This window comes from Lissotriton helveticus, chromosome 10, assembly GCF_964261635.1.
Source record: "Lissotriton helveticus chromosome 10, aLisHel1.1, whole genome shotgun sequence".
Lineage (NCBI taxonomy): Eukaryota > Metazoa > Chordata > Amphibia > Caudata > Salamandridae > Lissotriton > Lissotriton helveticus.
Window position 1 is genome coordinate 545,744,770 of NC_136071.1, and position 27,892 is coordinate 545,772,661.

Here is a 27,892-nt window from a genome sequence, read left to right on the forward strand (position 1 = left end):
AAGGAATGTATATATGCTAAGATGGTATCCTTAGTGTGATTTGTGGGAGAAGTGTTTATATACCAAACAGAATAAAGTATGCAGGATGTGTTGCCTTAATTGAAGTGCTGACAAAAAGAGAGCATGCATTAGGGATCAAAATAGACCGTGATTATGCTAGAGACTAGCATATTGCTTCATCTTTTAGAATTAGAAAACACATTTTGAAAAGCTCTAAATCTCCCATTGAAATTTTCTTTTCATATATTTGGGAATTAAATTAAATATTTCATAATTTCTCTATTTGTTTAGCGTCTACACGTTTCTGTACTTCTGTGTATTGTTTTGAGTTCAAGTCATTGAAATCGCTTAGACCAGAGTCCCTGACTTCTAGTAATGCGTCGGGTAGGGTTCCGCAAATTCTAGTAATGATTCATTGGGTGTTTACAGCAGGTAAAAGGTTAAGAATAGCTGTACTAGACTGTTGGAAACATGTACTGTTAGTATCCATTGTTTATTTACAGAGACTGTGGCTCATCCTTCTCCAACTTATGAATAGGGTGAATATGCTTCTATTTTCTTACTGATCTCATCATCTTATGTGGCGAACACAAATGTGTCAGCGATATATAAAGTAATACCAGCCAAATCATTGTGTCACAATCAAATATGTAAAATTTCTTTCTATGCACTTGCATCGGAGCAAAGTCCGCTTCTGCAGCCTCCAGCAGTATATATTACTCTGGACTTTATCTGCAAGGCTCCTACGTGGAACACTCAGCACACCTTTCCAGAGATCATGAGTTGTATATGAGCTCTCATTTAGTCACACATTTAGGTCATTATCTATTGGGCTTTGTCCTTTTCTCTGGTTAAATGCTTCCACTGCCATGTAACTGTGAATATTTCAGATGTTCTCAATGAGCGTGGGAAAAAGTACAAGACCCTCTCATGTGTAACATGCTAACTGGACCCCTTTCCACCAGTACAAAAACTGTGCTATTTCTGTCCTGTTCAAAGAATATTGACAGGTTTAATAATGTTTGATATATTTTAAATAAATTGTATCAGGAGTTGCCTGAAATTCATGATTTGTTTGGCTGTTACTAACAAGGTTAGATTTAGTAAATTACAGGGTGAGCTAAGAGTGATGGGCAGTGTCTTCCAGTTCATCAGTGTGGAATGGGGGGGGGGTGTCTTGTAAGAAATGAGGTGGAAGGAAAACATCTTTTCATTGTACCACATTTACAGTCTATGCATATGAATCCGTATGCAGTAGTAATAGGGTATGTTTTCTCTCTTTTTTGTTTTTTAAGGTTCTTCTTTTCCTGCTGGGCTGAGAATGCTTGATTCCATATTTGCTTCGGATTGTACAATGGAGGCCTACAAAGTTGGGGTCCCTGCTCTTGTTGACCAAGTTATAATGGACACCTTTCCTGGATGGCGCTTTCTCCTTTTTCACGTTCAGAAATCTAGTCCTGCAGACTTGTGCCAGAAATTGACCAACGACTAACATTTAAAGTGCCGTTTCCAACCCCTGCGCACAGCGCTTTGTGCTCCCATCCTGGGCCACTTTCGTGTTGTGTCATCAATGTGATGTATTTGTGCTGTCTGTGTTTTAAAGAAACAAGTGGAAAAAAAGGTAGTTGCTACTCTTTTGATCATTGCTACCGGGGAGTCTTAACTATAGTGTACAATTGTTATATATTTTTTAAATATTAGTGAGGAGTCTTAGAAATTCAGGGGCAGAAATGTGTTTTGGTGTACACTGAACCAGGTCTGCTGCAATATATCCAAAGAACACACCCTAAACCATCATAATTTCTAACATCTAATACCTTTTTCAAGTGTTCTTTTATTATTTGACCCAATTCAGTCTTCACCTGAATATTCATTCTGCAATATATGCACCAGGACACTTTATTGACTAATGCCATAGGAAGTTACTAGAAGGGTACAGGCGTGAAGTATTAACACATACATCGGTCATCAAAACAGCAGTTCATATTGAGCAACTCACCAAAGATCTTATTTTTGAAAATGAGTAACATACTCGAACGCTACTCATTTTGATCATATTAACTAACCATTTTCCAAGAAAGGCCATGATCATACCTGCAACTGATGTTTCTGCATTTTTTTTCTTCGAATTTTTATTCAACTTTTCGATTGACATCTCGACCACACACACTATCTCCAAACCTATCTAGTGTATTCAGTGACCATCTACCAATGTATTTATTTCACTCTGTTACTGGTCATCAAAAGTCCTGGTTTGCTGCTGTCAAGCTTTTGGAATATTTTATGGAAGTCTTTTGGAAACCTAGTCTTCTTCAGAGTTGGCTGTTTACTTTAACTTTCTCGTCAAGTGTTTTAGATCTTATTTGTTGTTTTGCTGTGAGTAATTCAAATGTTTTCAGTTTTTTTTTTAACTTATTAATGTGAATGTGGGTTTATCTTCAGAAGACCTGCCAGAAATAGGACTAAAATACCATGGAGGTGATATGAGCCAGGTACATTTTTAACCCCTTCGACGCTCATGACGGAACGGTTCTGTCATGAGCGTCGGTTGAGCTGTGCTCATGACGGAACCGTTCCGTCATGAGCCCGTTGGCTCATTGGAACGTTCAGCACAGCGCAGGAATCTGCGCCGCGCTGATGTGATTAAAATGTTCATTATTATTACAAAGACAGTGAGAAAGATTAATTCGGACTTGCGGTGTGCCAAGAACAGCAGCAAATCATGTAGCCCATAAACCAAGAGACATTTGCTGCAGAGTCATTAACCCTCCATGATAATGCAGGTAAGATCAGGAGATGTGTACTACTTTTAAATGTAGAGGAATGTGGAACCCAAAAGAAAGTCATGAAGAGCTCTTTCTGCTTAGATGGTATGTTCATGACGTTGAGACCCTGGATAGTCAGCCATCTCTCTGTAAACACTATGTGAAACCTCTTTTTATAGACACTATGCTCTTGGCTTTGTCAATGCTATCAGTATTGAGGAGTTTTCCCTCGGCAAAGATCAAGTATTTTTGAGCATTCACCTTCCTATATTCTTTCTTCCACATTGAGCCTTGCACCATCATTGTACAGTACATGAAGGGGCCATTTTATCTTACCTTTACATCATAATATTTCGGCCTCGTCCAGTCATTTACCTATGTTTTTCAGGAATATTAAGGGGCAGAGGTCCGCCATTTCCATTCAAATGATGTTAGAAGACACAAAACGTGTTTTAGTACTCCTTTTCTATGGAGTTCTGGATTTCACCATCATTATTACCAGTAGGTAATATTGAGATGTACTGATTTACTGTAAAAATAAGATACAGCAGTGTTGGTTTTGCTGTAAACTAACTTCAAAGCGGCTTAATTGAAATTTACGTTCTACTCTAGAATTCTATCTTGCTTGACGACCCTTTATACATTTTTTCCTGTCGGCACATGAGGAATTACATTAACTCTTGGAGGGAAATAATCTTAATTCTTTTTTCTTTAAATTGTCATTTTAGTTAGTGTTCCGCTTGCAGTTTTTCTTTATTAGAGCATTCATTTCCGTGTTGACTACCTTTCTCTCGAACATCTACATTAAGGTAGCAATGTTTGTTGCTGTACAGCGGATATTTTTTGCACATTTTATTGAAATTCTACATTGTGTGGCATAGGACCCTCCTGCCAGCGGGTTTCATAGGTTTTTTATGGTGTCATTAAATTCACCTTGCCCTCAATGAAATTCCTCAGAATTTAATATTGGTCGCAGTACATTTCCACAGGACTTTTCTTCCATCAAGCTGAAACGACTGTTAAAGTAGTATACAACTAAAAATGATTTGTCTGACACGTCTTTAATAAAAACTCAGTAAAACTAATTTTATCAACTTGTGAAGGATTGTATATGAGGCGGCCATGTTAGGAATGAATCAAACCTTTGATTGATGAGTTTCCGGTGAGTACCTCATCTCACTTTGCTCTATTCTCAAAAGCACTTGCCGTTCTTACTGTTTTATATTGGTGTCTTTTTTTCAGGACATTGTCCTTTTATGGCTATTGATCATTGTTTTGAAAGGTTAAGAAATTTTAAAGAGGGAAGCTACAGCAGGCAGTGAGGTACCTTCTATAAACATGTCTGAAGTCCTTATAATATGTATCCAGTCACTACTTCTGTTCTGTAGAGATTGTAATTTTGGTGCTGAGATGTCAGCAATGACACTGCAAGTTGGTATAGAAAGACTGGCAATCCAGATAGAGAAGTATGTTGGCTAATTCTTATTCTGGAAGAGCCACCTTTTGAGTCCTAGGTTGTTGAGGGTCGATTTTGTTTTTCAGCTCTGGCATTCCTTCTTCCTGCACCGTCAAGGGCTGCTGAATGTACATTATTGTGTTATACATTTCATTGAATGCCGTGAACATTTTCATAACATTCTATATAATTCCAGCAACTTCTGCTTGTTGTCCTGGTATCCAGTAGTAGTAGTCCATGATTCCTCCGGTCCCATTCTGGGTTGTTGCTTGGACACCGTTATTGCTTCACAATTCCATGGGGGCTCACCCCTTGTTCCTCTTCTAACTCAAGAGCCTCCTAACTTTGGCAGTGCTGTCTTTCAGTTGTAGTCCAGTGCTTCTCCTTAGGCAACCCACCTCCTCCGCTCTCAAGAAACATGTTTTTAATTTCATCTATTGAGTATGGCTTCCATCTCTTGACAAAAAAGTGAGCCAGAGCTTAATACACTTAGAGAAAGTTGGGTTTTATAAAAAAAAAATATATATTTCTAGACAATAAGGAGATAATTAATGAGTAGCATCAGCAGAGGGAACCCTGTGACTTGTGTCTGAAGGATATCCCATTATGATCACATTAATGATAACCTGCCCTGAAAATTCCAGTTTAAGGAGGGCAAGTCCTAAATCTCAAAGATTCCTCAATCAGACTTCAATTCATCACGAGATTGGTTTGCCAGTTGTTGTCGTAGTTTGCATCATTCATGTAATATTAGCTTTCTTATAATCGTATAGCTAATTGTAGGTTTACTATACTTAACTGCACTTTTATGTATCCTGACACTATATGTACAGCTTTCTAACAGACACTCTGTATAGTCAGCCCACCAATTCCACTAAAATTATAAGATACTAAAGGAGACAAATACGTTTTTTACATTCTGTACCAAGAAATACATGTATTAGAGTTGCCATTCACAGACCTAGGTTTGCTCTATAACTGAGAAGGGATCAGTAAGAATGGTCTTGTATGGGCATTGTATCAGTGCCCACGAGTCTTGCATGCTAGATGACCAGTATGTCAATGTATAGTCCAATTATAAGCACAGCATATGGTCTTATATGAAATTGTTTTCTAGGACCACTTTTAATTGTTGCAAAGGGTTATGGAACCGGCAACACAAAATTTCACACAACCCTTTAAGTGTGCAAACCATGCTGCTAACGTAATGACAAAAGGAATGCCTAGAAGGAGGTATGAATAGTTGGAAGTACATGATCTTACATCAGTGAATCTTCATGTCAGACTCTTGCTAGGGCAGATCGGTGTGCATATGTTTCTTACACCTGCCTCTTAGACATTATTATTTTATAAATAAACTCTAAATGTTGTGCCTCTTATTTAGGTTTAGAAAAGCTTTTCAACAAGATTTCCTCATTCCCGCCAGAAGGCCAATTTACTGAACTATTCTTTGTAATTCAAAAACTCTGGGAGAAGGATCTCCCTCTTTCTAACATTAATCATTTCTTCTTTTTCATGCATTGATGAAGATATGTGAGGATTCATTGATTTTATTATTTTTGTACGTTAGAACCTGGAAGGGTTACAGTCTTTATTTAGTAACATTTATAATTGCACCATGTTGGGGATAAAACAAATCATTACATTCTTCTCACCTCCTTCATTATCTGGAAGTCAGTACAATGCTTTAATCAGAAGCTACTGAGAAAATGCTCTGGTGGGGAAATTGGAACAACAAATTATTTTGTAGATAGTTAAAGATACATTAAAAATCAGAGATTCAAAATTGTAACTAAGATTCTTCGAAATGTTAAAAAAATAACTTGTTTGCACTTGATTTGAAATTTGGACACTTTGCTACCCATATGCTGCCAGGAACTTATTGTGTTTTTGAGCATTCAGATCTCATTATAAATGAAAAGCCTTACTAGTCATTCCCCACACTGCACCCGCTGTTTCAACTAACTGGTAGTAGCAGCACGTATCGAGATGGATTGTACATGCTAGTTTTTGAGCTTGTCAAGAAAAGTTTTATATTATACCACTAAGTATGACCCTCTTCTTTGCCGCTTGGGATGTCTAGGCCAGCTTCTGAAATCAGTACCTTAAACCCAGTCTGTACTAGTATTTATTGTATGGAAGCCCTTTGAAGCTCTAGCTGCCACTTAATCACCGGACCTGGCCCTACCTGATCAGACGGCCTGCATTAAGTCACGGGAAAAAGCAGCAAAGTCAATATTGAAAGTAGGCAAATTCTAAGAAGGTGAGAACCCTCTCATTGGCAAGCTCTTGAACACATGCACAACTACTAAGCATACATTTGTTTTACATTGGCTTATGTTTCTAACATGAATATAGAATGACATAAATTGCAAACCTGTAGTTAATGATTCAATCTCTAAGGTCTACAGATGTGTAGAAAATTTCTTTTGAAGGTTCACCCCCAATTTCTGCTCCTACGTTTTGATGACCTAAGTGTAGTTTTTTGACTCTGTAGTGCACTGGGCCTTGTTGTCCAGGCACCAGTGAATGTGCTCCATCCGCTTTCAAAGTCTGTGCACAATTAGCTCATTCCTGATTGGCATATTTAACTTACCAATAAGTCCTATAGGTATATGGTAGAAGAGGTACTGAGGAGGTTAGTAAGTTAAATGTCACTAAAAGACTGACACACTTAATTGTGTCACAACTGCAATGATAAGGGGTAAACGCGACTCTAGTCGTTCCACTACAGCCTAGTTGCTCAGCTTTAAACTGCCAACTGAGTGAGGCAAGATAAGCCCTTTTTTCCATATCAAAACCTTCCTTTTTTATACTGAGAAGACAACCCTGGGTAAGTCCATGGCAGGCCACCACGCAGTGTGGTAAATATTAAAAAGAAGGGCATGTTCCTTTAGTGTTTAAAATGCCCTTACAATAAAATCTCCGTAATATTAAAAAAATAAGGGTCCCCCTGCTAAGGATGCTGCGATGACGGAAAAAAGTATACTACAGAGAAACCCCATCTAACCTACTATATCACTTTATATCACTAAGGATATATATATATATATATATCGGCGAAGAGTTTCTCGATAGATTCAAACGAGGAACAAGCAGACTCACACTCCAGTGATCCGTGTAGACACAAGTGTTTATTGGTGACGTGTTTCGACCAGGTGGTCTTTTTCATTATCCAAAGGCGTACATATGACAACACCATTTTAAAGTGCACAAAAAGTAGAAATTGTGGTAGGACCAAGGTACGGGGGGACAGAAACGCAATGGAGCTGGTAAACAGACTATCAGGTTACACTGTTACCATTACACATGCTATTGAGCGTCTTAGCTGCCAATACATCAGAAACAATTCTGATAATGATTATTAATATTGCATAATTCACGGATCTGTGCATGCATGTGATGTAATGGAAATTCAGTGATGAGATAACCATGTCCATTTGATAATTGGGGATCCATGAGAAAAACACATAAGGCTTCCAGGCCAAGTGGCCTTGTGCATTCTGTCCAGAAAAACATTGTGTGAACATTGATTGCAATCTGGCCCAAGTGGCCTAATCATGTGAATCGTTCCATATGTAAACATACTTCATACAGGTTAAAAAAAGCTGTACAATTTTTGCAAGGCATTACATGAAGAAGAAAATTCATACACAAGAGTCAATGTGGGTATGCAATCATAGGAATCAAAACACAATATGCATTTGGATGGTCCTTTAGAAAAATCGATACTGGTCCAAGCCTGGAACCAAAGTCGAAATAGTGCAATCAAGTGACCCTATACTTAAAATATACAAAGCTAAAGTTCAACCAAAGAGTGACAGGGCAATGCGGTGAGTGGAAGTGAGATGTGCAAAAAATATAAAAATTAACAAGAACGAAAAAAGGAGAGAATAACCCAGAGTAAATTGAGATACATAGAATTCTTAGGGTTACAGATAACTGTTGTCAAGAAATTATAAAAGCATGATATGGGTAAAGATGTATTACTGGGAATGGATCGTGGCCCGTAGTCCAGCGATGGTAATCACACTAGAGTATTTTAGGCTATTCTGTGAAATTTCAATGTCCTATCTGTTGAGACAAAGAAGAGAGCCCTCTTCCAAGTTACAGTGTGGTCATAGAAATTGGCTATCACAACAGCAGAAATTCCAGGTTAGAAGCAGGCAGTACAGAAACAGTGAGCTCATGTGCAGAGTACTTATCCAATATGGACATTTAACTCCTCATCCAGGCCAAAGGGGTTCTTGGAATTGAGATGAACGATGTAACGTGATTCAAGGATTCTCAATTGTTTGATTCTGTCACCGCCTCTGGGATTAGGTGGTACTCTGTCAATTTAAAAAAATGAGAGACAATTAACATCATTGTTGTGATACCGCAACCAGTGGCGCGCAGTGGCATAGCTCATATCCCCATTCTTGATTGCCCTCATATGCTCAAGGACGCGTTTTTTGATGAGGAAGATCGTGCTCCCTACGTAAAACTTATCGCACGGGCATGCAATGACAGACACAAAAATCAGTATTGCAGTTCATGAATTTGCCAATGAGTTCAGTTGTACCCGTCGGCACACGGTAAGATTTCACATTTTTGCTTGTCCCACACGCCTTGCATTTTCCACACTTGAAAAAGCCCTTCTGTTCCTTCAGCCAGGACCGTTTCTTGGGGGGGCCCCCATGTAGCTGCTGACTAACATATCTTTAAGAGAGCGTGCCTTCCTGTAGGTAACTTGTGGTTGTGTGCTGACTGCGCTCCCTATCACAGGATCGTTTTTCACAATGTGCCAGTGTTTCTTTAAGGTGTCACGGACTTTATGTGCTTCCACATTGTATGTGGTTATCATCCTGACATTGTGGGTGGGTCTAGGCTCTTTAGTTTTCTTAACAAGAAGTTCTGTTCTGTCTCTGGACTTGGCTTTTTTGTGGCTGCTTTCAGTACTTTGTCGCGGTAACCCCTGACCCTGAATCTTTCGGTCATGGATGTACGTTCTCTCTCAAAGGCTGTCTGGGAACTGCAATTACGCTTAGCTCTAAGGAGCTCCCCGTACGGGATTCTGTTCTTAAGGCTGACAGGGTGTTGACTACTAGCGTGTAAAACGCTGTTGCCTAATGTGGACTTCCTGTAAAGGCTGGTGTGTAACTTCCCGTCCTCAACCTTGACTGTTGTATCCAAAAAATCCATTTCTACCTGATCTTGTTTGTTGGTAAATCTGAGATTTATGTTGTTCTTATTCAATGAGTAGAGGAACCTATCCAGATCTTTTTTAGGGCCCCCCCAGATCATGAAGATGTCATCTATATAACGGGTATAGAAGGCAATGTGGCGTGTGAGATTTTCATTCTCACCTGTCCAAAGCATTTGCTCCTCCCACCACCCCATTAGCATACACGCGTAACTAGGCGCAAAGCAGCTTCCCATCGCAGTACCCACCTCCTGTTTAAACCACCTATCAAATAGAAAAAAGTTGTTTAGTAGACAAAATTCTAACATTTCAAGTAGCATCTCAGTTTGTTTTAGAAGGAAAAAGGATCTGTCCCTAAAGAAGTGCTTGCAGGCATTTATGCCATCATGGTGCCTGATGCATGTGTACATGGAAATTACATCAATCGTGACAAGCCAGAAATTTTCTTCCCATGTAATTCCCTCTATTTTGTTGATGAAGTCTGTACTGTCTCTGCAGTAGGAGGGAAGATTGAGAACATAGGGGATAAGGAAGGTGTCTAAAAAAGTGGAGGTATTTTCAAGGAGACTGCCATTTGCAGACACAATAGGTCTGCCAGGAGGATTGTTGCCATCCTTGTGAACCTTGGGCAACATGTAAAAACAAGGTGCAACAGGGTGTTTGTTGTATAAAAACCTGTATTCTGCCTCCGCAAGAAGACCACCCTCCTTCCACACCCTTAACTTCTCACAGTAGCTGTCAACGCTCGACAAGTATTCCTCCTTGTTGGACTTTCTGTAATTACTAGAAAGTCCCAACTGTTTGCCTCATCCTTGTACATATTGATGTCTCACAGAACCACGTTTCCCCCTTTGTCGGATGGCTTTATGAGGAAGCTTGGCCTGATGTATGATGTCTCCAATTCTGGGGGCACCTTATATCAGTCCAAACAATCCCTTATGGTGGTGGTTGTAAGTCAACCTTAAAGACAAGCTATCCTAGAGGTAGCATGGACTAAGCAGCATATTGGCTTAACTCAAGAGGACATGTGAAGCCTGCTGTTTTACCATATGCAATCCTGTAATATCAAATGAAAGGACACCACACAAGTTCTATATTATAAAAATATGTATTTATTCGCAGAATAATCCCCTGTACTCTTTATGAGTATAGAAGCACAAGCGTTTAAACAAAAGCACAGTATAACATATGAAAGTTGCACGTTTATGGATGAGGCCGGTGGCCACTCAAACCATATATCAAAAAAGTGGTATAAATATCACTAATCGATCAGTGGTAAGGCCTAGGGCCTTGGGAATCGCTGGGACTACACTGGACTAACAGCAGTTAGGACGGGAGTAGCCTGCGGGAATCGGGTGCAGCGCTTAAAGCACACGCATGCACCAATGCAAAGTCAATGGTGCGTAAAAGTTATCGAGTTACAGTTTTAAGAGTCTTCCGACTGGACTAGAAGGACAAAACTTTAGACTTAGACACTAGAGGTGTAAACCACTACAGGAGCACCGGCGTTCAAGAGTTACCTCACCCACAGGAAACGGGTGCACAGGTGCAAAAGCGTGTCGGGTCTCGTTGTGTAGATCTAGGGTGCCTGGAGATGAAGATGCTGCAGGCGGCCAGTAGAGAAGAGTCCGGTTGGATCCAAGGGTGGTTCGAAGATGTAGAGTACCTGAAAGAAAATGGGACAGAGTCTGGGTCACTAGCCAGTGACCAGGAAGGAACCAGGCAATGTCGGGCGCAGTCAGGTGGTTGTCGTGAAGCTTGTCTCCGCTGCCACGTGGACTCTGGGGCACCGAGGATGTCCTGGAGTGAATCACGAGCTGTCCCACGAAGGCTCTCGCTGTCGGCGGTGTCTGCTTCCGGATCGGAGTCAACAGGCCTTGGCAAATGCAACCCACGCAGGATTCAAAGATCGCTTCTTACTCGGACCAGCAAGGTCAGAGCGGGTGCTCCTTTTCAGGGGAGCGAGGGCCAGTCTGGAGCAACCAGACTAGCAGAGCAAATTCAAAGGTTCGTCGGTACTGGGGCCACTAGCCAACGGGCAAGCGACCGGACCAACGCGTCGAGCAGGAAAATGCAAAAGGGCCCCACGCAGCACTCGATGAGTGTGGAGGGGTGAGCTTCGGTGCAAAAGCTGCTCGGGGCTGGAGCTTCTCAAACACCAATGCACAGCTTCAAGGGAGCCTCGGATGCTGCACGGTCAGCACTTTGTCGTTTTTCCAAGATGGCCGGCCCCACGCTTCAGGTCGCCTCCACGGGTCTCAGCTTTGCAGGACTGTGGATCGGGCTGTTGGAAGGCAGGCACGCTGGGTCTTGTTGATCTCTGTCGCTCGAGTTCCGGCGGGAACTGCAACAAAGCAAATGGTGACGAGCTGGATGGTGCCTTTTTGCACAGGGTGGTCACTCCTTGACCTCAAGGGAGATTCTTCAGTCTTCCACGTCGAGTGGGATGTCGAAGGGTCCAGAGTTTCGATTCATAAGTTTCAGTCAGGATAATCTGATGTGCATCTGCCCAATTCCTACCTTTATTCCAAATCAAGGGGCTGGATTACCTGCTAGGTCCCTCCTATGGGTGGGACCCAGGAAGGGGGTGGTTACACCCCTTTCCCTTTGTCCAGTTTCGTGCCAGAGCTGGGGCTGGAGTGCCCCAGAACCGGTTTGACTGGATTTTGCATGGGACACCTTGTGTGCCCCAGGCAGTGTCTAGTTTCTTTCAACCCTCCCTGCTCCAATCCACTATCTCCTGTCTGGGGTGGTGTAGCACCTCCCTGTGACAGGAAACCCTTTGTACAGGCCTCCCCTGCCAAGTTTCGGTCAGCAGCAGGAGGTCAGACTTGTGTCGGGGCAGCAGCATCCATTTTGTGATGCTGAGGCTCTGGTTAGGATTAACCGCGTTTTAAGTAAAGTAACATGTCTTCTCCCTCTAGAAGGGTGGAATGCTACCCCCGTCGACAGAACTGGCGAGGGGGTAGTATTCCAAAGTGTATGACACCAAACACGACATGTTTTGATAAAGCCAAACCAAAGTTAGCATTAACCGCGAGGATTATAATGCACTTAAGAGTATATGGTATGGCAGTATCACTGGAACAGCAGTAAGGAAATGGTTCCGAACACTGCAGATAGGCTCAGCTCATGCTAGAGCACCATCTGACATAAAACCAAGCACTCTGCCTCCAGGATTGTAAAGGCCTGCCATAGGAGTGATTTATAGGTGCATATGTGCCCAGATATAGGTTTAGACATAGGTATACTATATCTAAGCAAGGGGTGAGTACACCACCTTGCCCCAGCTGTGTGAACAGCCAGTTGTGTCGGTTTAAGTACCAGCCAGGGGTGGCAAAAGATATGCTGCAGCCCCTGGTAGGCCTTGGATGCACCTATGCCCTGAGCACCTATAGTGCATGGTGCAGGGGCTGACAAGGTGTCCAGTACCAAATTGGTGATGTACCTATAGTACATGATTATGAATTTAGAGAGAGAACAGCAGGCTGTGGATCTGATTAGCAGGCCCACAGCCACATTAAGTCGAAAACCAGTGAAGCAAAAAGCCAAAATTGGGGTGACCATAGGATAGCAGACCCTACTCTCCTACACACTACCTTTCCATACATACAACAGGTCCCTGATTACAACTTCGTGGAAGGTGTCCAAGCTGTCATGTTGTGTAATGGGGTTAAATGTAGACTTAGGCCTGAAGTTTGTGGTGTCAATCCCTGCAAGTGTAAGCCCCATGCATTCTAGCATTTCCGAATCATTTAGACCCTCAATATCTGTACCACATAGCTCTAATGCACATGCTAGACTCTCCACATCCTGTATTGCCAGTACCTTTGATGCATTTGTGCTCCAACCTGCTTCATTAACCCTTTGGTCTAAAGCACGCTTTTTCTTTTGCATAAACATTTTCATGAGTTTAAGTTTCCTTACAAAAAGGAAAACATCGATTCTGGTCCGGCTGTAATCGAAATTGGCCATGGGGCAAAAAGTCAAGCCCAATTCCAATACCGATCTCTCAGCCAAAGTTAAAGTATGAGAGGAAAGGTTCACAATTGTCAAATTGGGCTCACCCATCATTGTTGCTTGGTCTGTCGTGTTGATCTCCCATAAGACATTGCTCCTCTTGTGTTTCCTTCCTCCCCTCCTCTTTGGCCTCCTCTTGCGTTTATGCCTCTTCCCCTTCCGTATCTCTGTTCTGGTGGTCTTGTCCGTAGTGTCATTCCCGACTGTAAAAAAAGATACTCTTCCAGGGGTCCGAAGGTCAAGATGTTCCTGCTGCTGGTGTCCATTGTTTCATCCGACTCCGAGTAGTTCTCTGATCCAGACTCAGATATTGTCGTGTTGCGTTGCTGTGAAGTAGCACCTGATTGTTTAAACTGTTTTATAGCTCCATCATACTTTTTGCCAAAGGTCAGGATCCGCCCGCTGGCATAGTCCTGTTTATCACGAAGGAATTTGCTTTTTTTCTTTTGTTTGATTTCATCCTCATATTTATTAAGCCTCTTCTCCATGTGCTCCAATGCTTTTTTAATTTAATCTTTGGCATCATGTTTATCAAGCGCATCTTTCAGTTTTTCTATGTCCTTAATGACCTGCTCCAGTTCGATGGCTGCATATTTGGATAAAAGCACCAGCATATTCTTGCAAGTACCGGCCATGAGCCCCGACCAGTCTTCTATGAGTTTGGGATGAGGATTTTGATAGGTCGGTGTGATTAGAATTCGCAGCCCTCTTGGTACTCTGCCAACCTCGATAAGTTGTCTAGGGATGTCACCTCCCACCAACGGTTGATCTCTTTTTTCAGGAGTTTCTCATATTGGAATAACATCTGTTTGAGACTGGTGTCAGTGGGTGAATATATATATATATATATATATATATATATATATATACTTTATTTGTGCAGTACATTCTAACAGAAAAACTTTGATAACAAAAATGACATCTCTGATTATTTAAACAGCCTCAAATATTTCAAGCACTGGTCTTTTGGATAACATAAATAGTACTCCATAAAAAACAAACTGACTCATCCACTAACTACATACTGCATGTGCACTCCTTCTTCCATTCAGTCATTCGTTGATATATGTGTAGAAAACGGCATATTCATGTTTAGAGGATTGTAGTACTGCATACATACCACTATAAAGCCTGTACATTCAAATAGTTCCCAAAAATTGGCATCAACATATGAATCAACTAATATACTTCAGCTGTAATTATGTCATTACCATCACTTGGGTAGACTATACAATACGCTAACTTTTCATTAAGTAGTAGCATCCATTTGCTATTTCCTTTTTTTGTGAGAAGACTACACTCTTGCCCATCTAATACTTTTTTGTATATTGTGGCTTTATACAAATCTGTCAATTAGAGTTTCGTCAATTCAGCCATGCACTTTTCTTTCTTTTTGGGAGGAGGGGTTTTAAGAGAGATTTTGCCTTTTAATCTCATGGGTGAATTCTAAAATATTTGAATTGTACCTGTTCAGCTCAGTAGGGCTCTGTATTATGGGTTTGCAGGTAATCTGAATACTAAGTGGGGTCTGAAAATATGTAGCGGTCCTGATGAAGACGTTTCACTCCGTAACATTCGTTGATGGATCTGTATAAAGCCACAATATGCAAAAAGATTTCAATTGACAAGAGTGCAGTGTTCCAAACAAAAAAGGAAATAGCAAAAGGATGCATCTACTTAACGAAAATGTTTCTTGTTGTATGTCTCTACATAAGTGCTAACACCATTACAGCTGAAGTATCATAGTTGATTCATATGTTGATGCCAATTTTGGGGAAATATGACTATTATTGTTATGGTATTTATGCAGCACTAATACCCTGTAATTGTGAATACGAAGTTTTCTACAAATATATAAATGAGTTATTGTTTGGAAGAATGAATGAGTACATGTTATTCATGTTGGGGGTGAGTCTGTTTGGTGTTTATGAAGTATTGTTTCTGTTATCCTAGAGACGAGAGTTTGAAATATTTCAGACCATTTAAATAATGAAGGAGATGTAATTTTTCCTAACAAAGATTTATTCTGTAATCGTGTTCTGAAAATGAACGAATATAGGATTTGTCAATATAAAACCTCTCTAAGCCATGTGCACCTATATATATATATATATATATATATATATATATATATATATATATATATATATATATATATATCCTGAATAAGCATAAACCGTGATATATTGGAAGGTTAGATGGGGTTTGTTTCTTTGTAACTAAATGATGGTCTCATTCACTAAAATGGAGTTCCACTAGTCACTGTGCTAAGTGCTAACTTCCATTTGGGACTGCCAAAGATGTTACTCCAAAGTATCAAGTCAATTGTTACATTAAGCCCAACTCTTTGAGGATACCCAATTTAAGATAAAATGTAATAGGAAGGTGACCTTAGAAAGTCACCACTTTGATGTTCAAACCACCGGTAGCATATTCTGTCTCTCTGCAGCAGTTTTCACCCGATATATGCTGCCCCATTGCTAGGATATGTGAAACGCTACCAGGAACAGGGAACAAAGAGAACTGTTGGTAGGAGGAGCTGTGACCTTCTCCTGCAGGATGCTTACTAGGCTGTGACCACAGATGGCCTAGCTTGAGAAAGAATACTGCTGCAGTGGAGCAAATGACGATCACACCTTCACCTGCCAGCTCCATTGTGTAAGCAGACAGGCTTGCATCCGTTGCATAGCCGGAAAATCTGTTACAGAACCGGTCTTCCAGGAGTAGTGGCTCATTATGCTGGGCACACCACACCTGGGGTGTGCCCAGGGCTCTTAATAGGGAAGACTTGCACCTTCTTGGATTAGGATAGAGAACGGTATCCTGGGATTGTTTGGTGGCCAAACCCCCAGGAAGTGCTGTAAAGTGGAAATGGTTGTCTTGTGGGAACTATTGCCTCTTTGGCCTCTGAGTCCTCCCCTACCATAAACACTAAGATGGCATAAAAGTTTCACTCCAGATACACAGCTCTCAGATCCCTACTGGATTGGAAAATAGACAGAAGTAGTACTGCCCTGGATTCCCATTGACCCAGCAAAGAGAGGCAGGACTAAAGAATGGATCACACTCCCTGCTCCCAAGGGACCCACAAAGGGGATTGTTCCTGTTGTGCCCACTTGTGAAAAAAGCTCCACTTGGGCCAGGAAGGATGACGTGACTCCAAGGGCTAGTTGGCTAGCCTGTTAAGCTTCAGGACCTCCAAAAGCTAAGCAACACTGCACTCCTCAATAGCCCAGCTGCCCAGGAATGCCTACCCTCTGCTAGTTGCCAAAGTGCCTTCTGGGCAGCCAATTCCGGACCTTCCTGAGGTGTCTACAGGTCCACTAAATCATCTGTAAATGGGATACTTGTTGACCAGTGGTGACTCGACCTGCACTGGACTCCTCAGCTGCCTCTTGTGAGATAGAGTCCTGAGGACTCAGACCACCCTTGGTGCTCGTGGATGCAAGGGTGGACCCAGGAATTCTCACTGCATCTCTTCAGGATTAGGAACATTTCTTGGTTGAACTTCAATACTGGATAACATTTAGAAAAGGCCCTGAGATTGCTGGACCCGCAGTTAAATGTCTCCCTGGACCTTAGTGGTCCTTGTGGCTGGCCCTCAACTCATTGTGGCTGTTTAGTGAAAAGAAGTAGCAGCGCTAGCCATATCGTTAACCCCTTCGGGGCTAATGACGAGCTGGGCTCGTCATCGCGCTTACCTGTCCTGCGCGGATGACAAGGCCAGCTCGTCATCAGCCCCACCCTCGGGGGAAGCGCTGGCGCTCCCCCCGAGGCTCTCAGATCGTCATTGTTTTGCTGGGGGCGGCAGTGGAAGAGCTTCCGCTGCCGCCCCCGCCCCCCCCCATGGTAATCCCTGATGACGTCAGCGCGCACAGCGCGCGCTGACATCATCAGGGATTCCCAGCGCTCGGGAAGCCATTTGCTTCCTGCGCGCTTCAGAAGAAGGTAGGTTTTGGGACTCCGGCGGGGGTTTGGGGCAGCGAAGAGGCATCAGGGGAGAGGAAAGAGATTTTCCTTTCCCCTGATGTCTCTTTGCAGGGCATTTCTGCCTCACGATCGCGCACAGCGTCGCGATTGTGCGGCGGAAATGCCCCCACTAGACACCAGGGATATACTTTTAGTTTTTAGGAAGTGACCCCTTGGGCAAGGGTCACTTCCAGGCTGGCTGGCAATATGTTTTCGTTTTTCTGCCCCCCCTGGGGGGAAATCGGCCCGTTTTTTCGGCCGTTTTGCCCCCAGGGGGGGCAGAAATTCCCCACTAGCACCAGGGATATAGATTTGTACAAAGATGGCGGCCATTTATTTTGTTTACGTTTTTCTGTCCCCCCTGGGGGCAAATCGGCCCGTTTTTTTTTGCCGTTTTGCCCCCAGGGGGGACAGAAAATGCCCACTAGACACCAGGGATGTAATTTTAGTTTTTAGGAAGCGACCCCTTGGGCAAGGGTCGCTTCCAGGTGGGGTCTGAGTATGTTTTCGTTTTTCTGCCCCCCCTGGGGGGAAATCGGCCCGTTTTTCGGCCGTTTTGCCCCCAGGGGGGGCAGAAATTACCCACTAGAACCAGGGATTTTTGTTGGGGCAATGTGTTTGTTTTGGGAAGCGACCCCTTGGGTAAGGGTCGCTTCCAGGTGGACATGATTGTGTTTTTGTTTTTCTGTCCACCCTGGGGGCAAATCGGCCTGTTTTTTTTGCCGTTTTGCCCCCAGGGGGGGCGGAAAATGCCCACTAACACAAAGTTTTTAGGAAGCGACCCCTTGGGCATGTTTGCTGGTGGTGTGTGTGGGGAGTGGTACTTGGCTGGATGGTGTGCGTGGAGCGGTGCTTGGCTGGCGGTGTGTGTGGAGTGGTACTTGGCTGTCGGTGTGCGCTGAGTGGTGTTTGGCTGGCGGTGTGCGTGGAGGGGTACTTGGCTATCTATGCACAGAGTGGTGCTTGGCTGGCGGTGTGTGTGGAGTGGCACTTGGCTGGTGGTGTGTGTAGAGTGGTACTTGGCTGTCTGTGCACGGAGTGGTGCTTGGCTGGCGGTGTGTGTGGAGTGGCGCTTGGCTGGTGGTGTGCGTGGAGTGCTACTTTGCTGTCTGTGCACGGAGTGCTGCTTGGCTGGTGGTGTGTGTGGAGTGGCGCTTGGCTGGTGGTGTGCGTGGAGTGCTACTTTGCTGTCTGTGCACGGAGTGCTGCTTGGCTGGTGGTGTGTGTGGAGTGGCGCTTGGCTGGTGTTGTGCGTGGAGTGCTACTTTGCTGTCTGTGCACGGAGTGCTGCTTGGCTGGCGGTGTGTGTGGAGTGGCGCTTGGCTGGTGGTGTGCGTGGAGTGCTACTTTGCTGTCTGTGCACGGAGTGCTGCTTGGCTGGCGGTGTGTGTGGAGTGGCGCTTGGCTGGTGGTGTGCGTGGAGTGCTACTTTGCTGTCTGTGCACGGAGTGCTGCTTGGCTGGCGGTGTGTGTGGAGTGGCGCTTGGCTGGCGGTGTGTGTGGAGTGGCGCTTGGCTGGATGGTGCTTGGCTGGCGGTGAGTGGTGCTTGGCTGGTGGTGCTTGTGGAGTGGCGCTTGGCAGGTGGTGTGCGTGGAGTGCTACTTTGCTGTCTGTGCACGGAGTGGTGCTTTGCTGGCGGTGTGTGTGGAGTGGCGCTTGGCTGTTAGTGTGCGTGGAGTGCTACTTTGCTGTCTGTGCACGGAGTGCTGCTTGGCTGGCGGTGTGTGTGGAGTGGCGCTTGGCTGGTGGTGTGCGTGGAGTGCTACTTTGCTGTCTGTGCACGGAGTGCTGCTTGGCTGGCGGTGTGTGTGGAGTGGCGCTTGGCTGGTGGTGTGCGTGGAGTGCTACTTTGCTGTCTGTGCACGGAGTGCTGCTTGGCTGGCGGTGTGTGTGGAGTGGCGCTTGGCTGGATGGTGCTTGGCTGGCGGTGAGTGGTGCTTGGCTGGTGGTGCTTGTGGAGTGGCGCCTGGCAGGTGGTGTGCGTGGAGTGCTACTTTGCTGTCTGTGCACGGAGTGGTGCTTGGCTGGCGGTGTGTGTGGAGTGGCGCTTGGCTGTTAGTGTGCGTGGAGTGCTACTTTGCTGTCTGTGCACGGAGTGCTGCTTGGCTGGCGGTGTGTGTGGAGTGGCGCTTGGCTGGTGGTGTGCGTGGAGTGCTACTTTGCTGTCTGTGCACGGAGTGCTGCTTGGCTGGCGGTGTGTGTGGAGTGGCGCTTGGCTGGTGGTGTGCGTGGAGTGCTACTTTGCTGTCTGTGCACGGAGTGCTGCTTGGCTGGCGGTGTGTGTGGAGTGGCGCTTGGCTGGTGGTGTGCGTGGAGTGCTACTTTGCTGTCTGCACGGAGTGCTGCTTGGCTGGCGGTGTGTGTGGAGTGCTGCTTGGCTGGCGGTGTGTGTGGAGTGGCGCTTGGCTGGTGGTGTGCGTGGAGTGCTACTTTGCTGTCTGTGCACAGAGTGCTGCTTGGCTGGCGGTGTGTGTGGAGTGGCGCTTGGCTGGTGGTGTGCGTGGAGTGCTACTTTGCTGTCTGTGCACGGAGTGCTGCTTGGCTGGAGGTGTGTGTTGAGTGGCGCTTGGCTGGTGGTGTGCGTGGAGTGCTGCTTGGCTGGAGGTGTGTGTTGAGTGGCGCTTGGCTGGTGGCGTGCGTGGAGTGCTACTTTGCTGTCTGTGCACGGAGTGCTGCTTGGCTGGCGGTGTGTGTGGAGTGGCGCTTGGCTGGTGGTGTGCGTGGAGTGCTACTTTGCTGTCTGTGCACGGAGTGCTGCTTGGCTGGCGGTGTGTGTCGAGTGGCGCTTGGCTGGTGGTGTGCTGGAGTGCTACTTTGCTGTCTGTGCACGGAGTGCTGCTTGGCTGGCGGTGTGTGTGGAGTGGTGTTTGGCTGGCGGTGTGTGGGGAGTGGTGTTTGGCTGGCGGTGTGTGGGGAGTGGTACTTGGCTGGATGGTGTGCGTGGAGTGGTACTTGGCTGTCGGTGTGCGCTGAGTGGGGTTTGGCTGGCGGTGTGCATGGTCTGGTGCTTGGATGGTGGTGTGGGTGGACTGGAACTCTGCTGGCGGTGTGTGAGTAGTTACTTTCTGTTGGTCACTACACACACTGCTAGTTGAGTGACACTCTACGCAGTCCATCATTTTCTGTAGTTGCTATGTCAGATATGTGGGCGTGTGAAAGTGATGGGCGGCTGGCGGTGTGAATGTTTTGTATGTGTCACACGTACAAAAGGTGTATGAATGTCCTTACTGCCCCTGTGTGATATGGGTACTGGTAGTAGCAAAAGACTGACTGGCACCAAAGTGGTCAGGCACTTTACAAAAATTCAAAAAATTATCCAGTGTCTTGATGTTAAAACTCATCTAATCTCATTTGGTCTAAGCCCTAATTGATGGCCCATCTGGCCGAATTTTAATTTGGGGGGCAAATTTGTGTGTTGTTTTTTTAATTGTTATATTGTTTGTGAAATGTGGTAGTAATTTTTTTTTCTTCTCTATTTTTGTCTTGTTCCAGGCTTTTGCTGTTTGGATTGTTGTAGGTTGCGTGTCTGTTTGCAGCTTGTGTAGTTGCTTGTGCTTGGTAAGTGAATGTATTTTGTACTACTTCTCCTTGATGTTTGTCTTTTTGAAAAAGGTTGTACCTCTAGCAGTTTGTGTGGCTCTGTGTTTTTTTTTTCAGGATTAGTGTTTGATGTGCACTTTGTTTTCTAATGTCATTTCTTTTTTTCTTTCTAGTGGGATTTCATTTCTTTTCGCTGTGTCTCAACAGAGTAGGTGCTGGTGAGTGTAGCTATATTTTGTAAGAGTGAAATTGTTTTGGATTGTATTTATCTTTTAGTGAAAGCCTTACCTTGTTTACTTCTTACTTTGCACAGTGTAGGTTGTTGTTCACTTGTGTGTGCAGTCTTCTTGCTTTGTAAGGATAATGGCTAGTCGCAGGATTACTGCTCAGCAGGTTCTTGGTTTGCTTTTTGAGTCTTCCTCGGACCATGGTTCAGAGTCTGAGTCCGATTCGGACTCCCAGGAAGTGGCAGAAGATTCAGGCAGTGAGTTTTCTCTTCGCATGGAATCATCATCATCGGATGATGACTCTTCTTCTAGTGCTGATGAAGGGCCTATGGTACAGGAGGACATTGTGTTGCCGGTAGTGGGCCAAGAGGCACCTGTGCTGCTGCCTAGGGCCGCAAGGTTTCCTTTCTTTTTACGTCGGCAAGAGGCATGTGGGCTGGAGCCTGCACCCAAAAGGCTTCACATTGCTGTGGTGCGCAAAGGGGCATCTGGTGCTTTTCGTCTTCCTGCTCGTGTAGTGCAGCAAGAGGCATCTGGGGCTGTTAGGCTTCCCATTGGTGTAGAGCGGCAAGAGGCATCTGGGCCTGCTGGGTTTCCCGGTGGTGTAGTGCAGCAAGAAGCATCTCAGGCTGCTGGGCTTCCCGTTGGTGTAGTGCAGGAAGAGCCCTCTGGGGATGCTACGTCTTCTGTTGGTGTTGTGCAGCCAGAAGTATCTGTGGCTGTTAGGCTTCCCGTTGGAGAACAGCAGCAAGATGTTTCGGTGCTGCAGGCTGGGGTGGCTGCTCCCCCCGTTGATAGGGATGGCCTCTGGGTTCCCCCTGGCTTGGTGCAGCCGGCATTGCCAGAGTTCACTGGTGTTCCTGGGTGTAGAGTGAATACAGAGAATTTTCTGCCAATTAATTTTTTTCAGTTGTTTTTTGACGATGTGTTTTTGCAAAAGATTGTTGAGCAAACCAATTTATATGCAGAACAATATTTGAGGGCCAACAGTGCCAGCCTTAAGCCCTATTGTAGAGCAATCCGGTGGACTCCCACCAATGTTGAAGAGATGAAGAAGTTTCTGGGATTAACTTTTTTGATGGGCTTGATAAGGAAGTCATCAATTACTTCATATTGGTCCACTAGTCCCTTGATGGTAACAGCTGTATTTCCAGCAGTCATAAGTCGTGATCGGTATACGCTTCTTCTTCGGATGATGCATTTTGCTGATAATAGTTTAGCGTTGTCACGCGATCACCCTGATTGTGACCGTTTGTTTAAAATTCGGCCTGTCCTTGATCACTTTGTTGATCGTTTTTCTGAGATTTTTGTCCCTGGTAAAGAAATTGCAGTGGATGAGTCTTTGGTGTTGTTCAAGGGCCGCTTGGTTTTTAGGCAATACATTCCTAGTAAGAGGTCACGCTATGGAATCAAACTGTATATGCTGTGTGACAGTGAGACTGGATATGTCTACAATTTCAGGGTGTACACTGGTAAGGAGTCCCGCATTAACCCTCCCGGTTGTCCTTCTACTTTTGGAGTAACTGAGAAAATTGTGTGGGAACTAGGTAGAGGATTATTTAACAAAGGCCATCATTTATATGTAGATAACTTCTACACTGGTGTGCAGTTGTTCAAGGAGTTGGCCAAAGTGGGCACTGTTGCTTGTGGCACAATGCGCAGTAACCGTAAAGGTTTCCCAAAGGAACTTGTTTGCAAAAGGCTTGTGCGGGGACAGTCTACGGCATTGCGATGTGGGGAGCTTTTAGCTGTGAAGTATTCAGACAAGAGAGATGTGTACATGCTGAATACTATCCACGATGAAAGTACTGTACCTGTGCCTGTTTGGGGTCAGGGTGCTGAAGTGCGCAAACCTGTGTGCATTCTAGCTTACAATAAGTTCATGGGTGGTGTTGACAGAGTAGATCAGAGGTTGGAACCTTATGCTGCTCTTCGAAAGGCTTACGTTTGGTACAAGAAGTTGGCTATCCATCTGTTCCACTTGGCATCATTTAATGCTTTCGTTGTGTACCAGAAGTCTTGTTCTGGGACGAAGATGACTTTTCTTAAGTTTCAGGAGTCTATAATAGGCAGCCTTGTACTTGTGCAGCAGGCAAGTGTTCCTAGATTTGGAGTGGTGGAGGAAGTGGCTAGATTGCAAGATCGCCACTTTCCTGAATCTATTCCTTCCACTACTGCTAGAGACTTTCCGACTAGAAGATGCAGAGTCTGTTGGCGAAGAGGCGTGCGGAAGGAGTCTCGTATATACTGTCCTGACTGTCCTTCTAAGCCTGCATTGTGTATGTCAGCTTGTTTTAAATCGTACCACACGCAAAAGAACTATTGGGAGTTTGATTGAGCTGTAAAGTGAATTGCTTGGTCTGCATTCTGTAAAACATTTTTAGTTTGTTTCAAGGATTGGCATTAGTGCAAAGTTTTTATTTTAAGAATTTGTGTTACCTGATTTGTAGGTATTTCCATTTGTTTAGTGTCATTTTCAAAAAAAGAATTCTAAATGTGTTTGTGGTGTGTGCCGGCTGGTGCTTGGCTGGCGGTGTGTGTGGAGTTGCGCTTGGCTGGCGGTGTGTGTGGAGTGGTGCTTGGCTGGCGGTGTGTGTGGAGTGGTGCTTGGCTGGCGGTGTGTGTGGAGTGGTGCTTGGCTGTCTGTGCACGGAGTGGTGCTTTGCTGGCGGTGTGTGTGGAGTGGCGCTTGGCTGGTGGTGTTCGTGGAGTGGTACTTGGCTGTCTGTGCATGGAGTGGTGTTTGGCTGATGGTGTGTGTGGAGTGGTGCTTGGCTGGCGGTGTGTGTGGACTGGTGCTTGGCTGGCGGTGTGTGTGGAGTGGTGCTTGGCTGGCGGTGTGTGTGGAGTGGTGCTTGGCTGGCGGTGTGTGTGGAGTGGTGCTTGGCTGGCGGTGTGTGTGGACTGGTGCTTGGCTGGCGGTGTGTGTGGAGTGGTGCTTGGCTGGTGGTGTGCGCTGAGTGTTTGGCTGGCGGTGTGCATGGTCTGGTGCTTGGCTGGTGGTGTGGGTGGACTGGCGCTCGGCTGGCGGTGTGTGAGTAGTTACTTTCTGTTGGTCACTGCACACACTGCTTGTTGAGTGACACTCCACGCAGTCCATCAATTTGTGTAGTTCCAGTGTCAGAAATGTGGGCGTGTGAAAGTGATGGGCCCTTGAATGGCGCTGTTTGCTGGTGTGAGTGTTGAAATGTGATGGGTCCGCGGCTGGCGGTGTGAATGTTTTGAATGTGTCACACGTACGAAAGGTGTATGAATGGCCTGTAAAGAGGTTGGTGCCTTGACGTGGCTTTACAGCTCACGAGCTGTGAGTCAGTGGTTCAGTTTATCATACTTGCAATTATACACAGTGTATTTCATTTTTGTGAAATTACTTGCGTATACAATTGTATGTACTGAATCATCACTCACCCTCGTGCCAAATCCAACCAGTATGTGTGTGTGCTTGCGGATTAGATGGGTGTGCAGTAATAATTGTTTTTTTCTCTTTCTGCATTAGGGTGTACCTTGTCCCTTATTGTGATTGTTGTAATGTGTTGCTTTTATTCCAGATGGTGTCAGTGGTCTTGTTTGTATCAGGTATGAAAGGTGCGTGAATGGCCTGTAAAACGGTTGGTGCCTTGTCGTGGCTTTACAGCTCACGAGTTGCGAGTCACTAGTTCGGTTTTTATGCATTTATTTATTGACAGAGCATTTCATTTTTTTGAAATATCTTGTTAATAAAATTTTATATACTGAACCATCACTCGCCCTCGTGCCAAATCCAACCTGTATGTGTGTGTCTTTGAGGAATAGATAGCCGTGCTTGAATGTTTGTCTTTTGAGTAACTCTGTTAAGGTGAGGTACCCTTTTACTCGGGAGAACAAGGGGAACGCTGGGTGGTAGGACATTTTTGCCGGCACGGCGATCCCACGGCAAAATTTTTGTAAAAGTGCTATTTTTACCTAATTAAGGTTTGCAAGGAGTTCTGGGTAGGAAAACATTGGGGGACCCACGCATGCCATACCTCCCTGGACTCCCCCGGGTGTCTACTTTTCAGAAATGTGTGGGTTTGGTAGGTTTCCCTAGATGGCTGTCTCGCACGGGGCCAGAAACCCAGGTAACCCCTCTTGCAAAAGCTGGAGAATTCATGTCCACCAGCTTTTGCAAGAGGGGTTACCCGGGTTTTTGGCCCCGTGCGAGACAGCCATCTAGGGAAACCTACCAAACCCACACATTTCTGAAAAGTAGACACCCGGGGGCTTCCAAGGAGGTATGGCTTGCGTGGATCCTCCAACGTTCCTTTACCCAGAATCCCTTGCAAACCTCATTTTTTGCTTGGAAATAATCATTTTTTTTCACACGTTTTAGTGTGGGAAAGCGTGGCATCACTGGGCTCACACAAATTACCTCCCACCCAGCGTTCCCCAAGGTCTCCCGATAAAAATGGTACCTCACTTGCGTGGGTAGGCATAGCGGCTGCTTTAGGAAAAGGCCCAATTCATACTGTGGAGACAAAAACATTACCTTTAGCCAAATAATCTTATTTTTTGAGGGGGTCACCTGAGCTTTTGGCCCGGGGCTTGGCAGGCATCTTTGGAAACTACCAAACCCAAACAGTTCTGAGAACTAGACACCCGGGGGAGTCCAGGGTGGTATGGCATGCGTGGGTCCCCCAATGTTTTCCTACCCAGAAACCCCTGCAAACCTGAAATTTTGGTCCAAAAACCAACTTTTCCATACTTTTTTGGGTGGGATCTCGCTGCGGAACAAATGTCCTACCAACCAGCGTTTCCCTTGTTCTCCCGAGTAAAATGATACCTCACTTGTGTGGGTGGGCCAAAGGCAAGTGACTTAGGCTGGGGTGCTTAATTTGTAAAACGTAAATATGAGTAAAAACTACCTTTTTCAAAATTCATTTTTGGGGTGTTCTACTTTGGGGCACCCACACAAGTGAGGTATCCTTTTACTCGGGAGAACAAGGGGAACGCAGGGTGGTACGACTTTTTTGCCGGCACGGCGATCCCACGCCAAAAAGTTTGGAAAAGTGCAATTTTTACCTAATTTTAAGGTTTGCAGAGAGTTCTGGGTACGAAAACATTGGGGGACCCATGCATGCCATACCTCCCTGGACTCCCCCGGGTGTCTAGTTTTCAGAACTGTTTGGGTTTGCTACTTTGCAAAGAATACCACCGAGCCCCGGGCCACAAATTCAGATCCCCCCCCCCCAAAATCAAGGTAGTTTTGCAATAAGGTAATGTAAATTCACCACCGTACGATTTGAACCGTTTCCTGTTGCAGCCACTATGTCTACCCACGCAAGGGAGGTACCGTTTTTTTCGGGAGACCTGGGGGCACGCTGGGTGGGTGGAAATTTGTTGATCCACGCAGATTCCAGAACTTTCCACCACAGAAATGTGAGGAAAATGTGTTTTTTTGGTCACATTTTTATGTTTTCAAGGAGTTCTGGGTAGGAAAACATTGGGGGACCCACGCATGCCATACCTCCCTGGACTCCCCCGGGTGTCTACTTTTCAGAAATGTGTGGGTTTGGTAGGTTTCCCTAGATGGCTGTCTCGCACGGGGCCAGAAACCCAGGTAACCCCTCTTGCAAAAGCTGGAGAATTCATGTCCACCAGCTTTTGCAAGAGGGGTTACCCGGGTTTTTGGCCCCGTGCGAGACAGCCATCTAGGGAAACCTACCAAACCCACACATTTCTGAAAAGTAGACACCCGGGGGCTTCCAAGGAGGTATGGCTTGCGTGGATCCTCCAACGTTCCTTTACCCAGAATCCCTTGCAAACCTCATTTTTTGCTTGGAAAAAATCTTTTTTTTTCACACGTTTTAGTGTGGGAAAGCGTGGCATCACTGGGCTCACACAAATTACCTCCCACCCAGCGTTCCCCAAGGTCTCCCGATAAAAATGGTACCTCACTTGCGTGGGTAGGCATAGCGGCTGCTTTAGGAAAAGGCCCAATTCATACTGTGGAGACGAAAACATTACCTTTAGCCAAATAATCTTATTTTTTGAGGGGGTCACCTGAGCTTTTGGCCCGGGGCTTGGCAGGCATCTTTGGAAACTACCAAACCCAAACAGTTCTGAGAACTAGACACCCGGGGGAGTCCAGGGTGGTATGGCATGCGTGGGTCCCCCAATGTTTTCCTACCCAGAAACCCCTGCAAACCTGAAATTTTGGTCCAAAAACCAACTTTTCCATACTTTTTTGGGTGGGATCTCGCTGCCGGAACAAATGTCCTACCACCCAGCGTTTCCCTTGTTCTCCCGAGTAAAATGATACCTCACTTGTGTGGGTGGGCCAAAGGCAAGTGACTTAGGCTGGGGTGCTTAATTTGTAAAACGTAAATATGAGTAAAAACTACTTTTTTCAAAATTCATTTTTGGGGTGTTCTGCTTTGGGGCACCCACACAAGTGAGGTATCCTTTTACTCGGGAGAACAAGGGGAACGCAGGGTGGTACGACTTTTTTGCCGGCACGGCGATCCCACGCCAAAAAGTTTGGAAAAGTGCAATTTTTACCTAATTTTAAGGTTTGCAGAGAGTTCTGGGTAGGAAAACATTGGGGGACCCATGCATGCCATACCTCCCTGGACTCCCCCGGGTGTCTAGTTTTCAGAACTGTTTAGGTTTGCTACTTTGCAAAGAATACCACCGAGCCCCGGGCCACAAATTCAGATCCCCCCCCCCAAAATCAAGGTAGTTTTGCAATAAGGTAATGTAAATTCACCACGG

The 27,892-nt window shown here is 45.2% G+C and overlaps 1 protein-coding gene across 2 annotated transcripts in view; it reads left to right on the forward strand.

The window, feature by feature from the left end:
* NAA60 (N-alpha-acetyltransferase 60, NatF catalytic subunit) overlaps positions 1–6,013 on the forward strand; it is a 107,302-nt gene extending 101,289 nt beyond the window's left edge. For both annotated transcript variants that reach the window (XR_013601630.1, XM_078663088.1), the window contains exon 7: positions 1,296–6,013. The gene's annotated coding sequence lies outside the window, so the exon portion shown is untranslated. The remainder of the gene's footprint in view (positions 1–1,295) is intronic.
* Positions 6,014–27,892: the final 21,879 nt, after the last annotated feature.